Genomic DNA, 17,469 nt, shown 5'->3' on the forward strand with positions numbered 1-17,469 from the left:
TTAGACATGCCATACTGGTTTAAGGATTTGGAGTATCATTCCTTAATACGGTGTGTGCACATGCATGTGTATATGTGTAATATACACATTTATGTGATCATGCCACACATACTGCTTTTCAGTGTTTTGTTTTCTTTTGCCTTTCTGCTTATCTCCCCACTCTTTTCTGCTCCTCCCTTCACTTTGGATCCCAGCCACCACCCCCGAACCCAAGTAATCCTGTGAAATACCTACCTGATGTTGTTCCACACATTTCACTGTGCTGCTTATAAAATCATATACAAGCATGTGCGTACATATTCTTATATGTTTATTTGGATTGTTTTTGTCCTACTTGGTTGAGATTCCTCTTTGCTTCTTGTCACACTCGCTGCCCCCCAGGGAAGGCAAAGGGACTTGTTGGGTTGGGTGGAAGAACAGCACATGCTTGGCTCAACATTCACTTTCTTTCTCTTAGTTAAAGAAGGGAAGCATGGTCAGCTTTACTGTCATAGGCCTGGAACAAGAGTCAGTGCTGTTGGGGACCATGACTGCATCTGGTCTGATTTAGAGAGGGAGCATGGACCAGCCTGTTCAATTTAGCACCTAAGGCCTGCTCTTCCACATAAACATTATCTGGAGTTACTGTAGTTTTTCCAACTCCCTCAAGCTTGACTCCCCTGTCTGCCTCCCAATGGGAGTAGAGTTGCTTATTGGTTCCTCTAAAACCCCATAATCAACAGATATCACCAGCCTTATTTTTAAGACAGAGTCTGACTCTGTCACCTAGCCTATAGTGCAGTGGAGTGCACACACGGCTGAACTGCAGGCTGAACTTCTGGGCTCAAGTGATCCTCCACCTCAGTGCACACCACCATGCCTAGCTAATTTTTAAATTCTTTGTAGAGATGAGGGTCTCACCATGTTTTCTAGCCTGGCCTCAAACTCCTGGCCTCAGGTGTGAGCTGCACCCAGCCAATAACCCAGCTTTAAAAGCAGTCACTGGCATGAGCTTAATTTACCCAAAGAGACCCAAATGCTGTTATTTGGCATAATATTAATTTTTTTTCCAGCTCCAGGATGAATTGAGACTCTAAAAAAGCCAAATTATTGAGAGAACCAGTGTTCCATGTTCTGTGCCACTGAATAAAAATGCCTTGATTAAACAAACCTACTGCACATATAGAAAGATGAAATCAGAGACAATCTCTTCAGGTTGCAATCCCAAAGCTTGTCAAGGCCCAGCAGTATTCCTGCTTTTGGGTGCCATGAAATTTCTCTACTTAAGTTATCTCAAAGAGTCTAATACTTGTAAGAAAGGAAACCAATGAAAATGCTTTAACGAAGAAAGTAAAGAGATGGAAAGATTAGACAGATGGAATATTTTATGAATTTGATTAGGTAAACAGAAGGAGTCAGGGAAGAAAGTGGAAATGAGTTATTCCAGGGTGATGAGATGAAGATATTAGGTCTAATTAGGGTAGATTAGAAAACTACTAAGCACCAAGCATATAAATAGCTTACAATGGCTAATTAGGTATGACTGGAAGCTACATCAAAACTCTCATTAGTTAAATGCTGCCAGGTTCCATTATGATTGAATATGTCCAAAAAAGGGCATGTATGACCAAAGTAGTAGTAGATAATACAACTTTTAAGTTTGGTGTGTCTTGTGTTTTGTTTAAGAAATCTTTGACTACTCCAAAGTTTGGATATTTGAAATGGTACTAAGAAATCTCAGAAAAATACTGAATTTGGGTAATTTCTTCAGAAATGCAAAATAGAAGTATTTAAATATATTTTAAAATAATATATGTTGATGCATATAAATATTAAATATCTGTAAAATTGAGAAATCTAGTATAATCCACTCACACTATGAGAACTATCTTACAATACCATAATGATGAACTGAAGAAAAAAGTCACTTTCAAGTTATCTCTTTTCTAACTCATAACAAACTTGATTTGATCTATTCTTCCAACAAAACATCTTCATGCAAATGCTTTAAATAGTAAAGCACAATTAAAATTCTTCATTAGAATTGCCGTTTTACTCACCATTCTCACTGAAATTCTTCCAGTCAGCAGCTTCTTTGGAAATACAGAAAGCAACCTCCTGGCACTGTAACATGAACCAATCTGCAAAGATTTTATAATAGCACAGTGAAATGACTTTTACATTTGCCGTACTAAGCATCTTTAGTATGCCATACTTAGTACTGCCATACTAAGTAAAACATAAGTATGGCATGGTACAGAGAACATGGGCTTTAGAGACACACTGACTTGGTGTTTGCATCCTAGATATGCCATTTACTAGTTGTGGGACCTTAAACAAGTTTCTCAAATTTCCCATCCTTTCCCTTATTGGTTCTTCCAGTTCTATATTGTTGTGTAACAAATTATCCCCAAATTTAGTGGCTTGAAATAGCAAACGTTTATTCTCTCACATAGTTTCTGTGGGTCAGGAGTCTGAGAGTAACTTCACTGGGTGGTTCTGGCTCAGGGATTTTCATAAGGTTGCAGTCAAAATACTGAAGACCTGAGAGGCTGACGGATCCACTTCACTCACTCACATAGCTACTGGCAGGAAGCTTCAGTCCCTCGCTCTGGGGGGGTCTCCATAGGGCTGCTTGATGTGTTCACATAACATGGCAGCCGGCTTTCCCACAGTGACAGACCCAAGAGAGAACAATGCCTGTTTTGTTTTGTTTTTTAGACAGAGCGTTACTGTCGCCCAGGCTAGAGTGCAGTGGCACAATCTCAGTTCACTGCAACCTCCGTCTCCCAGGTTCAAGCGATTCTCCTGCCTCGGCCTCCTGGAATAGCTGGGATTACAGGCACGTGCCACCACGCCTGGCTAATTTTTGTATTTGTAGTAGAGACGGGGTTTCACCATGTTAGCCAGGCTGGTCTCGAACTCCTGGCCTCAGGTGATCCGCCCACCTTGGCCTCCCAAAGTGCTGGGATTACAGGCATGAGCCACCGTGCCTAGCTGACAACAGTGCCTTTTTTGTTTTATTTTTTTATTTTTTCAGATGCAGTGTAGTTCCGTTGCCCAGGCTGTAGTGCAGTGGCACAATACCGGCTCACTGCAACCTCTGCCTCCTGGGTTCAAACGATTCTCCTGCCTCGGCCTCCTGGAATAGCTGGGATTACAGGTGTGTGCCACCACGCCTGGCTAATTTTTGTATTTTTAGTAGAGACAGGGTTTCAGCATGTTGGCCAGTTTGGTCTCAAACTCCTGACCTCAGGTGATTTGTCCGCCTTGGCCTCCCAAAGTGCTGGGATTGTAGGCATGAGCCACCGAGCCTGGACAAGAACCGTGACTTTTAATGTCACTCCTGCTGCATTCAATTCATGAGAAGTGAGTCACAGAGTCAGCTCACACTCTATGTGAGAGGAAGTAGGCTCCACCATTAGAGGAAGGAGTGTCGAAGAATTTATGGATGTGGTTTAAAACCATTAAGTCAGAAACAGCTCCCAGATTTTTTTATCTGTTTTATTGGTTTTTTTTTTTTTTTGAAACTTTTTAAATTAACAGATAAAACAGAAACAATAATATTAGCCTTATCTCACACTTTAAAAGGTCAAAGGTAAACATCAAGAACCATGCTGGCTTAGAAACATATACATTTACTGAGTCTTCATTGAGTACCCTCCTGGGCTGCACACTCAGAATTAAACCATGAGCAAAACTCACAGAATGCCTGCCCTCATGAAGCTCACAGTTTAATGGGGAAGATTGACGTGAATCAAATGTTACATAAACAAATGTAAAATTGCTGCCTCGGTATGTGCATGGTGCACAGTAGAGGGATTTGATGTAATCAGGAAAGCTTCTCTGAGGAAACTATGTCGACACTGAGATCTCAGGGTTGAGTAAGTGTTGATGAAGTACAGAAGGAAGAGAAGAGAGTTGTAGGTGAAATATTCGACGGGCATGAGACTTGTGGATGGAGACGTGGAGAGGACAAGGCACTGAGGAGGCCAGCGTGGCTGGGGCAGGGAGGCTGCATGTGGTTGCGGGAGAGGTGTATTAGTCCGTTTTCATGCTGCTGATAAAGATATATCCAAGACTGGGAAGAAAAACAGGTTTAATTGGACTTACAATTCCATATGCCTGGGGAGGCCTCAGAAGCATGGCAGGAGGCAAAAGGCACTTCTAACATGGTGGCAGCAAGAGAAAAATGAAGAAGCAAAAGCAGAAACCCCCTGATAAACCATCAAATCTCATGAGACTTATTCACTATCCTGAGAATAGCACAGGAAAAACCGGCCTCCATGATTCAATTACCTCCCCCTGGGTCCCTCCCACAACAAGTGGGAATTCTGAGAGATACAATTCAAGTTGAGATTTGGGTGAGGACACAGCCAAACCCTATCAAGAGGGAACAAGGAGTCAGACCTTGCCCTACTCATCTGGTCTCTAATAAAGGAAGAGAAGAAAACATTGTATATGCTTATGTGAAATCAGTGATTACCAGGGAATAGAGTCTGGGGTAGGGATTAACTATGAAGGGCATGAATGGGCTTTTGGGGATGATAGGCTGCTGTGGATCTTGCTTGTGGTGATGGCTACAAAACTGTGTGTGCTCGTCAGAACTTATAGATCTGTGGACTGAACACGATGAATTTTACTATAAGTAAATTATGCCTCAATAAACTGGACTTTTTTAAAAAAAAAAAGACACTTTTATGCAGGCACTTTAACAGAGGGGTACCATAACAGTGAATTTTTCTATGATATGGGTTTTGGATTTCATCCAAACAGTGTAATTCCTGTCACATCAAAAGAAGACTGTCATCACGAGGCTTAACCTGTCCAGTGGTTATCTGTAACTAAAACCTCCCAGTCAGTGATAGTGAGCTCTGTGTGTGTGTGTGTGTGTTTGTGTGTGTGTGTGTGTGTGTGTGGTTTTGGTGGGAGAGATAAACACATCTCAAAGTAAATTAAATTTAGGAGACTTTTCGGTATTAAAATAACATGTTTTCATAACTTTGCAAAACACAAAGGAAAGGAACATTTTAGAGGTAATGAATCAAGTGACTCTACAATATAAATGCTTTTTTGATTGCTCTGTTTTTATTCTGAAAAGGTTGTTGTATAAATACAATTCTAAGATCAACAATGATGCTTAACAATGGAATTTAAAAGATTATTATTTTGTTACAAAACCCTTAACAGATGTGAAGCAAAACAGGTTTTCCTAACTCAGAAGCTGATATAGTACTTGAACTATTATCCTTAGGCAAGACACTGATACCATTAAGCTTTTGTGAAATTAAAGATTTGAGAAGAACATTGATCATTGCAGCATTGGACTTCAATAGCTGAGCTCTCAAGGTTTTCAATGTAAGATGTTGTTAATGAAAATGAAATGTATAGTATTCCACTATATAAATATGCCACCATTGATTTATTCGTTACAAAGCAATGGGAATGACTGCCTACAACTACACACAATACTGTGAATTCACTTCACAAATAAAAGAAGACAGGTACAAAAGTTTATACTGTATGATTTCACCTAATGAAAAGCATCAAACCTGGAAAAGCTAGTCAATGCTATTGCTAGCCAGTACAACAGTCCCCTTGCAGGGCAGCAGGGGGGCCTAGTGACTGAAAGAGAGCATGATGTGGATTTCTTGGTGTGGATACTGTTCTATTTCTTTATCTGGGAGCTGGTACCATAAATGTATTCAGTTTGTTATTCATCGAGCTGTACACTTACATGCATTTATATATGTATGTTATACTTCAAAAAAAGTTTTTTTAAAATAAAAAAGAAATATATGGCACAATAGCAGAAGACTGTGTCATAAAACAGAAAATTAGGACATTAGCCTACAGTTTCTCATGATCGCCGATTGCTCTAACAAAAGGCTGCTATACACTTGACAACAGAACTGTCCTATCTGAGCAGATGCCCCTCTTTGGTTTTTTTTTTTTTTTTTTTGAAACTTTTTAAATTAACAGATAAAATTGTATGTATTTACTGTATACTACATGATGTGAAGTATATATGCATTGTGAAATGTCTAAATCTAGCTAATTAACATATGCATTACCTTATAGGGCTGTCTTTGGGACGAGAACACTGACATCTGCTCTCGGCATTTTTCAAGAATACAATATGTAATTAACTATAGTCGTCCAGTTGTACAACAGATGCTTTCAACTTATTCCCAACCACCTTATTCCCTGGTAACTATCTTTCTACTATCCACTTCTATGAGATTACATAAAAGTAGACTCCACATCTAAATGAGATCATGCAGTATTTGTCTTCCTCTGCCTGGCTTATTTCATTTAACATAATGTCTTCCAGGTTCATCCATGTTGTCACAAATAACAGGATTTCTTCTTTTTGTGGCTGAATAGTATTCAGTTGTGTATGTGTACCACATTTCTCTTCATTCATTCGTGGATTGATGTATATCCCGGCAATTGTGAATAGTGCTGCAGTAAACACGGAAGTGCCGCTATCCCCTCAACATGTTGATTTCATTTCCTTTGCATATATGCCCAGTAGTGGGATTACTGAATCATATGGTAGTTCTATTTTTAATGTTTTGAAACATCTCCACACTGTTTTTCATAACAGCTGTACTAATCTACATTCCCACCAATTGTGTACAAAAGTTGCCTTTTTTCCGTATTCTTGTCAATGCTCGTTAACGTTTGTCATTTTGATAGTAGCCATTCTAACAGGTGAGAAGTGATATATCCTTATAGTTTTAATTTGCATTTCCTTGATGATTAGTGATGTGCAGCATTTTTTAATATACCTGTTAGCCACTTGTATGGAAGACCCCCTTCCCCTCTCTTTGAGCAGGCAGCTTCAGGAGTAAGGGAGCATGAAATCAAGCCTAGCAACCAACAACGTAACAGAAATCATAGCCCAATCACCTTCATGTTCTCATGATAAGATTTGGGACTTTTACATAACAAATTCAGTTGCTTAAAAACTGAGCCAGCCATTAATATGCGACAGTGTTGGGGCATAGCACTTCTATAGGGCTTGGAAGTTGGAAAATCTGTTTTCTTGTATTTCTCCTGCTTTCACTATTTATAAGCAAATTTATCAAGCACAATTTTATGCAAGTCCCTTTGCCGGAAGCTGTGGGGGATAAAAAGATACATAAGACACAGTTCTTGACTTCAATAAGCTTGTGATCTCATAGGGAGAAAGCCTCACACCATGAAAAGATTAACCAAAAATACATAGCGGTATGTAAAGGTTGAATGGGGGAGTGCTGATTAAATGCAGCTTTTATCATGTGAGGTGAGAGCTTACTGCAGGCAATAAAGGACAGAGAAAGCTTATCAAAGGAAAGTAAACTTGAGTTGGAATTTGACGGAAGGGATTTAAAGGAATAAGCTAGACATGAAAGTAAGCTAGACGGGAAATTTCAGGAGAGAGAAATCATGTAAATAAAGATGCTAAGGGATCAGTACACAAAGGACATTTAATTGGGATTGCCTCATGGCACAGAGTCTGAGAAAATATGTTCAAAGAAACAGTCCAGCAATTAAAAGTAATTCAAATCTTTGCTGGAATCTTTCAAAGGCTGTCCACAGGGATCTATCCAATTGGTAATCCCAAGCATCATTTCCTATAATATCTGTTTCTACATTTCTTGAGGTCTAATATCTCTCACATATTGCAGCTATAACTAGACCAAGGGTTGGTGAATTTTTTCTCTAAAGAACCAGATAGTAAATAGTTCAGTCTTTGTGGGCCGGATAGGCTCTGTTGCAGTTATTTCAATCTGCAGCTGTAGCCACAAAAGCAGCCATAGACAATATGTTAATGATGGATATGGGTGTGTTTCAATAAAACTTTATTAGCAATAATAGGTGGCAGGCTGCATTTGGCCCACAGGCCATAGTTTGCGTATCCCTGAACAAGACTTATTTCCAATACCCCCAACAAAGTCAACCCCTCCTCACAATCTAAATTCTCCTTTTCTTTTTTATCCTTTCCCTGTCCTTTTTCTTGTCTCTCACAGTTAAATTTTATTCCCTATGATGCCAGTTCCTGTTTTTCATTAAGAATCAGTGTCAATGGGTAGAGAAAGACAGAATAGGAATCATGACATACCAGGGAACTATTGACCATTTCTAACAATGAAGAGTGAGTCAACCTAAGGAATATTTTAAGAAAATTAACCTGGCAGCACTGTGTAGGATGGATTGTAGTGGGTATTAACAGGAAGCAAAGAGACCTGTTAAGAGGTTATGGCAAAGAACTGATGCAATATATGGAGTATAAACTAGAATGTCAGCTAGGAATGGGAAGAAGGGATGGGCGTGGGACAAAGTGTGACTCAACGATTAGCTGGAATTGACATTGATTAGATGCAAGGGAAAAAAGTCAGTAAGTGAAGGATTCCTGAGATGCAAAAGCTGAGTCAGTAGGAAAATATTTGAATCATTTTTGTCTAATTTTTGAGTTCTTCTTTTTGCCCCTCAAATATCAGTGTCCTCTGGTTTCTTTAGCCTCCTCTCCTCTCCCCTCCCCTCCCCTCCCCTCCCCTTTCCTCTCCTCTCTCTCCTCTCCTCTTTCTTCTCTTTTCACTTAATAAAATTTTCCTGGGTGGCAGGATTTGAATTCATGGCTTTGACTATGACTGCTCAGCTGATAATTTCCAAATCTGTTATCTCTAGCCCAATTGTCTCTGGTGAGATGCAGACCTATTTATTCAACTCCCTAGTTGGTGTTTCTAGGAAACAGGAAGACCCCAAGTCCCCTCAACTCAGGGTCCAGTTGACTTTTGATTTTATACTACTTTCAAGCAAATTAGTTAGCCTGTTACTATTTTATGGATGCAGGCAGAAGAAACAAAACTGAGTCAGAGACAAAGGTCCTTTTTACTCACAGCACAGCAAGCAATATGAGCATTAGCATGCTGGCATCAATTACTCTTGCACCCCAAATCCCATGAAGATGAAATGGGGGGCCAGATGGAGGCCTGTACATGCGGTTGATTGTGTTACAAGAAAGGACAAGAAGCTTGAGGAACCTACTATTTTATAGCAAGCAATGAGCAAGCCTGCTGCCTATTCTGGAAGGAGTCCTTCAAGGTTGCTCACTACCATAAGAAGGCTGAGATATGTATGGCCCAGGTAAAGAGTGGTCAAGGCCAGCTGGCCACAGTGGCTCACGCCTGTAATCCCAGCACTTTGGGAGGCCAAGGCAGGTGGATCATTTGAGGTCAGGAGTTTGAGCCCAGCCTGGCCAACATGGTGAAACCCCATCTCTATTAAAAATGCAAAAATTAGCCAGGCATGGGGGCGGACACCTGTAATCCCAGCTTCTCAGGAGGCTGAGGTGCAAGAATCACTTGAACACAGGAGGCAGAGGTTGCAGTGAGCCGAGATTGTACCACTGCACTCCAGCCTGTGTGGCAGAGTGAGACCCTGTCTCAAAACCAAAACACAACAAAACAAAAGAGTTGTCAAGGCCTTGCATTCTTCGCATATTCAGATGTAAAGGATCACAAAAGACCAACGGAAGATTGTTCCAACACTCAGCATGTCCAAAACTGAATTCACCAGCTTCTTCCTTCAACCTGCTCTTCTATTTCCACACTTGGTAAAGGGTACCATCTCCTATTGTAATCACTGAAACCCCAAATTAGCAGTTATCTCAGGGTCCTCCCTATTTGTTTCCTGTGACTGCTAAACAAATCATCAGGCCAGGCGTGATGGCACATGCCTGTAATTTCAGCTATGTAGGAGGCTGAGGCAGGAGAATTGCTTGAGGCTAGGAGTTCAAGACCACCCTGGGCAACATAGTGAGACCCCATTGCCCCCCAAAAAAATGAAAAAGCAAATGATCACATACTGGATGGCTTAAAACAACATAAACTTATTCTCTCACAGTTCTGAAGGCCAGAAATCTGACTGAAGACATTGGAGGGCTGTGCTCCCTCAGAAGGCTCTTGAGGAAAATCTGTTTCTTACCTCTCGCAGCTTCTGGGGGCTCCAGGAGCAGCTTAGTTTGTGGTCATATCACGTCCAGCTCTGTCTCTGTGGTCACATCGCCTCATCCTCCTCTGCTGTAAAATCTCCCTCGACCTCACCCTTATGAGGACGCTTGTCATTGGATTTAAAGCCTACCTGAATAATCCAGGCTAAGATTACCCTCTCAAAAATCCTTAATTTAATCACATGTTTTGCCATATAAGGTAATAATCACAGGTTCTAAAGCTTCGGGTGCAGACATATTTCTGAGGGGCCACCCTTCAGTTGACTGCAGCCACCAAGTTCTCTAAACGCTCTGGCATAGTCATTTTTAATGCAATAAATATCCATTGAATTTAGGAGGTATCTGCATAGAAGTAATAGTTAAAGCTGTAAAAATAGATGACTCTCACTTCAAGAAGGAGAAAAGAAGGAACTATTCTTTATGGAGCTTGGAGCTTAGGTGTTCTTATATAATTTTTTTTTTTTTTTTTTTTTTTTTTTTTTTTTTTTTTTGAGATGGAATCTAGCTCTGTTGCCCAAGCTGCAGTGGAGTGGCGTGATCTCGGCTCACTGCACCTCCGCCTCCTGGGTTTAAGCGATTCTCCTGCCCCAGCCTCCTGAGTAGCTGGGACATAGCTGGGCACCACCACACCCAGCTAATTTTTGTATTTTTAGTAGAGACGGGGATTCACCATGTTGGTCATGCGGGTCTCAAACTCCTGACCTCGTGATTCACCCGCCTTGGCCTCCCAAAGTGCCAGGATTACAGGCGTGAACCACTGCGCCTGGCCCTCTTATAAATTTTTAAAAAAGTAATCATGACCAGGCGAGGTGTCTCACGTCTGTAATTCTCACACTCCAGGAGTTTGAGACCAGCCTGGGCAACATAATGAGTCCCATCTCTATTTTTTTTAAATAAATAAATAAATAAAATAAAAATAAAAATAATCCCACAATTCCTATAAAGGAATTGTTTTATTTCCATTTTACACAAGATGAAGCTCAGGTTCACAGAGGGCAAGGAATTTTTGAAATAATTCTGGTAATAAGTGACACAGTCAGGATTCAGATCCAGATCCGAATAAAGAAAAAACAAAATCCATGATTTTTCTACTGTATTAATCACAATTCAGCAGCCTACCCTTGGGACATGGTGGCCTCTCAGTGCATTTGTCCAGTATGTGAGGTGAGTGAGTGTGGAGTAAATGTGGATTTTCTAAGGAATTGGGGCATGAGAAATTCTCAAAAAAAAAAAAAAATGCTTGTGGCTCAGGTGGCAGGACAGGCCAGATGGGGAACACCTAGGGCCCAGCATCTGGGTCTATCTGGAAATAACTGCTTGGCACAGCACCTTCTTGCAGGCAGGCTCTTAGGAGTCTGTGTGGAAGGAGATTTGGACAAGCAGAAGTATGCAGCGTTGGAGTGGGGTGGGGAGAGGAACAAGGCAAGGCTGGATGGACAGTGGGGACCAGGTGGAAAACAAGGTAGTCACTGAAGACAGCATCTGTGCCATGAGGCCGGGACGCTGGTGCAAGAGATCGAAGTAGGCTGTGTACGATGTTAAATGACTTAACGTGGCAATTAGATGGCGAGGGCAGGAACCTTGAAGATCCTGACACTTGCTGAATGGAACTTAAGTATTCTCAGGAGTGATCAAATTGGAGACTGGACATCAAAAACTATACCTGATATTAGGCCGGGCACGGTGGCTCAAGCCTGTAATCCCAGCACTTTGGGAGGCCGAGATGGGCGGATCACGAGGTCAGGAGATCGAGACCATCCTGAAACCCTGTCTCTACTAAAAAAAAAAAAATACAAAAAACTAGCCGGGCGAGGTGGCGGGCGCCTGTAGTCCCAGCTACTCCGGAGGCTGAGGCAGGAGAATGGCGTAAACCCAGGAGGCAGAGCTTGCAGTGAGCTGAGATCCGGCCACTGCACTCCAGCCCAGGCGAGAGCGAGACTCCGTCTCAAAAAAAAAAAAAAAAAAAAACTATACCTGATATTAAAAACAGCAACAAAAGGCTGGGCTTACCCCTGTAATCCCAGCACTTTGGGAGGCCGGAGCGGGAGGATCACGAGGTCAGGAGATCAAGACCATCCTGGCTAACATAGTGAAATCCCCTCTCTACTAAAAATACAAAATATTAGCCAGGTGTGGTGGCACATGCCTGTAGTCCCAGCTACTAGGGAGGCTGAGGGAGGAGAATGTTGTGAACCCGGGAGGTGGAGGTTGCAGTGAGCTGAGATCACGCCACTGCACTCCAGCCTGGGCGACAGAATAAGACTCCATCTCAAAAAAGAAAAAAAGAAAAAAGAAAAAGAAAAATTAACCAGCAACAAAAATGTTGATGATGATAATGATGATGATGATAATGACAGATTAAGACAGACACACACACACACTCTCACAGAGAAGGAGAGAGAGATGATGTGAGGAGACAGATAAATAGATTGGATAGAAAGATAGATACATAGATTGAATCTATTGTGCATCTATGTGGCGAGCAGTTATCAAACATTATCTCCTTTAAGCAAGGAATAGGCCCAATGAATGAGATACTAGTGGAATTACGTGATAGGAAACCTAGGCTCAGCAAGGGGAAGTGACTTGCCTGGTGTCATATGTAGCTATGTATGAACAGCTGTGCCAGATTCAAACCCAGACTGTATGACTCCAAAGTCATGCACTTAATCACTAACTTGTATTGTCATCTACCCTTTTAAATATTACTAAATATATTCAAAAATTAGTAGCTGCAGAAAGGAAGCATAGGCTTAAGTCTCACCAATATCCACTAGGCCCTTGGGCTGGCAAGGGTTCCATGTACCATAAGAAGCCCTTTGCACGCTCGTTGCCCCCCCAAAGCCGCCCCCTACTGAAAATTAATGTGGTGCATGGATGATCTGTGACTCAGTAACCAGAGAACTGATTTCCCTTTGTTGCCAGTTCCTTTGGATTTTCAGTTCAGTGCCCCAAGTTCCAGTCTGGGGAGTAAAAGTGTCCATGACCATCATCTGTGTTCCCAGTGAGTTCTCTAAGGGGTAGTTGGTGCAATCTAATGAGAGTCAGCACTGACAAGAGGCCTTGATATTCAGCTTCTCATTACCTGAAAGAACGAGGATGCAGGGGAAAGAAGGTGGAAGCAGAGGACCTGATATCAGATAGTCCTGGCTCTAATGCCAGCTCAGTGATCTTAGGAGAGTTGCTTAACCTCCCTTACCTGTACAATGGTGATAATAATTGCAATTATTTCATACATTCTTGGGGTGATGAAAGGAGGTGATATACATTGAGTTCTGGGCATAATGCCATGTAACAAGTGGTGGTGGTCCATTCGGAATAGCCACAGCTCATTCTTCCACAGGAGACCCTGAGCTGATTTTGGCCAGTTCCTACTTGGATAGGTGTAAGAACCCTCCTTTCATGTCAGTACCACACTTGCAAGGGTATGGGATCTTACTTTCCATTCCTGGGATGTCCTGTGCATGGGTGTTTCTCACACAGAGAAGTACAAACACAGAGGAACATTACTTCTGATGGGCAAGGGACAGGCAATGTGCCAGTGAATGGAGTTTTCTCCTCCAAAGGCTCATCACCAGATCTCATCATCTTTTATCTTAGTGATCCCTCCCCTTCACCTGTGTTAGCACCAGATATGTTTTAGCTAGCCTGCAGTTGAAGAAACTGCAGAGGTATACCTCAAATGTATATCTGCAGATGTATACCCACAAATGTATATCCTCTCCCAGTCTTAGATTGGCAGCTTTAGAATTTAGTAGCCAGGAGCCCAGGAACTATCCTGGTTAAATAAAAGGCCCTGGAACTGCACCTGCAAAACTTGCAATAGAATGACTACCTCCCGGTGTGATCAATTTTCTTTGTAGATTTTATATTTTGTGACCTTGTTTATACTTGGGCAGGTGCTCTCAGGTTCTTGTACAGTTGCTTCTTGAGTTCTTCAAGTCATAAAGTCATAGCTCTTTTGGATTGTAAATACACCGTAAATACAACAGGTTTCAAGTTGAAGATGTTCAAGATGTCAGACAGGGAATACGTCAACCTACTCTCCCTCCCAAGATCCCATTGAAAAGACAGAAATAATTTTACAGTGATAAATGAATAGCATTGAAAACTCATTGGAGACTAGGAAAAGGTCTTCAGAGGGCCAAACATGTAAGTAAGAGCTGGAGGAGAGAAAGCAGAGGGATTGGGTTGACTGAGAATGCCCAGAAACCTTGGAGAAATGTTAAGCCCTGAGTCAACACGTGTACACACTACTTCTGTTTTTTTAATTGGGTTCTTTGCTTTCTGATTGTTGAGTGTTAAAAGGTCTTTTTATATTTTGGATAAAGTCTTTTATATGATACGTGTTTTGCAAATATTTTTTCCCAGTCTGTAGCTTGTCTTTTGATTCTCTTAATAATATCTTTTGCAGAGCTGAAGTTTTTATTAATAAACTCTAATTTATTATTTTTTTCTTGATGATATTTTTGATGTTGTATCTAAAAACTCATCACCAAACCCAAGGACACAGATTTTCTCTCATGTTTTCTTTGAGAAGTTCTATAGTATTGCATTTTATATTTAAATCTATGATCCAGTTTGAGCAATTTTTGTGAAATCTATTTTTATTAAAGAAGAAAAAGAAGGAGGAGGAGAAGGAGAAGCAGCAGAGAATTTCTGTCCTCCAGGCCTGAGAACGCTGGAGCATAAATCCTTAGGACTTATGAAACACTTTATATTTCATAAGCACTTACCTAAATTAATCATGTAATTAACCTCCAAGGACAGTAACGAAGTGATTTCTTTTTAAAACTATCATTATTTATTAATAGATTAGAAAGCTGATGGAGAGTTTTGCATAAGCTTCCATAGGGGAAATTGGAATCACTGAAGAACCAAATCCAAACCTCTTCAGGGTCTCTCAACTGAAAAGCAACAGAACCCAAACTCACTGCAGCGAGTGGGACCACAGAGGTGGAAGACTGGAGTCTGCCCAGTCACACTGTGTGACAATCATAAAGAGTAACTAAACCCCGCAGGGCATCCATTTCTCTGTTGCTAACCACAACGCGAGAATCCTGCCCCCGCTGCCTTGCTGAGCTGACAAGGTGAAGTCTTGGTTGAAATGAAAATTATTTATCTTGGGAATGTTGATTAAATTGCATATTACATGAATTTGAAATAAACTATTAAACAAGAATGCTTTGAAATCATGGATCCCTGAACTATCAGTTATTACATAACTGGCTTTGCTAGAGTTATAGAGTATTGTGTTGTAGTTGAGAACACAGGCTCTGGAGCCAGATTGCAGGATTTTGACCTCATTTACCACCTGGGTGACTTTGGGCAAGTTACTTGCAAGTTACCACCTAGTCCCCACCCCCCGCCAGCCCCATAAAATGAGCATCATGATAGTACCTGCAAGACAGGATCATTTTGAGAACTGAATGAGTCAAATATGTGAAAGCATTTAGCCTGGGTCCAGGAACATGGTAAGTGCCCGATAAAGTTTCATATCTACATAACCCATAAAGGACTTGGACATTTTATTGTAACAAAGGGGGAACATGGATATGTCACCACATTTATTTTCTGTCTCGGTCTTTAACTAGGTGGGTCCTGACCAAGGGTCCTGCAGATCCACTCACCTGCCCAAGACCCTCTTCTCTGTTCCTGACCTCTCTTTGTCTCTGTCTTTTCTGTCTGTTATTTTAGCTCCTTATCTTCTCCTTCCTCCCCTTGTCTTTTCATCCCCCTCTTTCTTTTTCCTCAGTATTCAGGATAAGGAGGGACCCTACAATTCACTGGGTTGGCTTGTGGGAATTATTTTATCTCATGGAGCATCAGAGAAAAACAACCAGGCCTGTGAAGGCCTCTGAACTGGCTCCCTCTGTGGCTGTGTCTCTACCCCACTTTTGGGGAGCTTGTTTGGAGGTTCTAGCAGGGGAGCGCAGCTACTCTTGGCCTTGACCGTAGACTGGTCTATCGGGGATGGTCGTCCTCTTCCAGGGAGCGCACAGCTTCAGGAGGGACGCACACGGAGCCATGAGAGAGGAAGGGGACACCTGCCAGGCTGTCAGATCAGCTGAATCAACCCTGGCAATTAATGGGGTGACAGATATCACAGCCAGATTGCCCTCACATCTCCCACTTTTTATATCTCTCTGTCTGCATGCCTCTCTACTTGTCTCTGCTTCTGTCCACCTCTCTTGACACCTCTTACATCTCTCTGTGGCTCTCTCCATGTCTCTTGGCTTGCAAGTCTTTCTATTTCTCTCTGTATCTCTCTACTACTATCTTTTGACGTGTGTGGGGGGTTGTGGGGGCAGTGATTGTGTACAGGTGTGTCCTGTCCTTTTAGCTATGTGTGTCCCCTTAGCTGTGGGAGGTGAGCTCCCTGGGCCCTCTGATATCCTCTGGGGATGGGAGAGGAAGAAAACGGAGAGAGTCTGATCCTTTCTGCCTCCCCTGCATTGGGATGTGGTTGAGAGTGCTTTCTCAAACTACAGTACCTGTCGATACAGCCTGGTAAGCAGTTGTGGAATCTGGGAAGTCAGGTCCCTCTTGATAGCCCCTGAAGTAGCAGGGACTTTAAGCAATGTTTCTGTGAACAAGTGTCCAAGCTGCACACTCCACATACTGTACATACACTCCACATCTGAGCAGAGTGTCTAAGTAGAGCAGAGCCCTCATTCTAATCAAGACAACATACACGAAAGTTAACTGGGCACATATTTAATGATATACATGATTATGATTGTGCTGCATGGTAATTAAGCATAAATGGTGAGGGGCTCATGTAAATGACTGTAATTAGTATTACTTTTTCACAGCTAAGCCAAATTTCATTTCCCCTTTCTACATTGCTAATTTGCCAGCATCTGTAATGAGTGTCAATGTTGATAATTTCTGATGTCACATACTGTTTAATCATCACATCCCATGAACATACACAGATCCAAGCACACAGATGCACATGGATGCACACACATACACACCCCCATGTGCACACATGCTCACCCCACCCCTGCCTTCACACATACACACACATACACACACACACACACACACACACACACACACACACACAGAGCCTGGATGTAACACTGAAATGAGGGGACCTGGTCCCTGGTCCCTGGTCCACTTACCCCATTCTTCAGGGCAGAGGTTTCCTGTGTTTCTTTTTTTCTCTTTTTTTCTTTCTGCCAAGACCAACTTGGTCGGGGAGACCTTAACCCAGCAGCAATAGAGGAATTAAAGACACACACATAGAAATAAAGAGGTGTGAAGTGGGAAATCAGGGGTCTCACAGCCTTCAGAGCTGAGAGCCCCTAACAGAGAATTACCCATGTATTTATTAACAGAAAATCAGTCATTAACATTGTTTCTATAGATATTAAGTTAACTAAAAGAATCCCTTATGGGAAATGAAAGGATGGGCCGAATTAAAGGAATAGCTTGGGCTAGTTAACTGCAGCAGGAGCGTGTCCTTAAGGCACAGATCGCTT

Source organism: Rhinopithecus roxellana, chromosome 10, assembly GCF_007565055.1.
Source record: "Rhinopithecus roxellana isolate Shanxi Qingling chromosome 10, ASM756505v1, whole genome shotgun sequence".
Lineage (NCBI taxonomy): Eukaryota > Metazoa > Chordata > Mammalia > Primates > Cercopithecidae > Rhinopithecus > Rhinopithecus roxellana.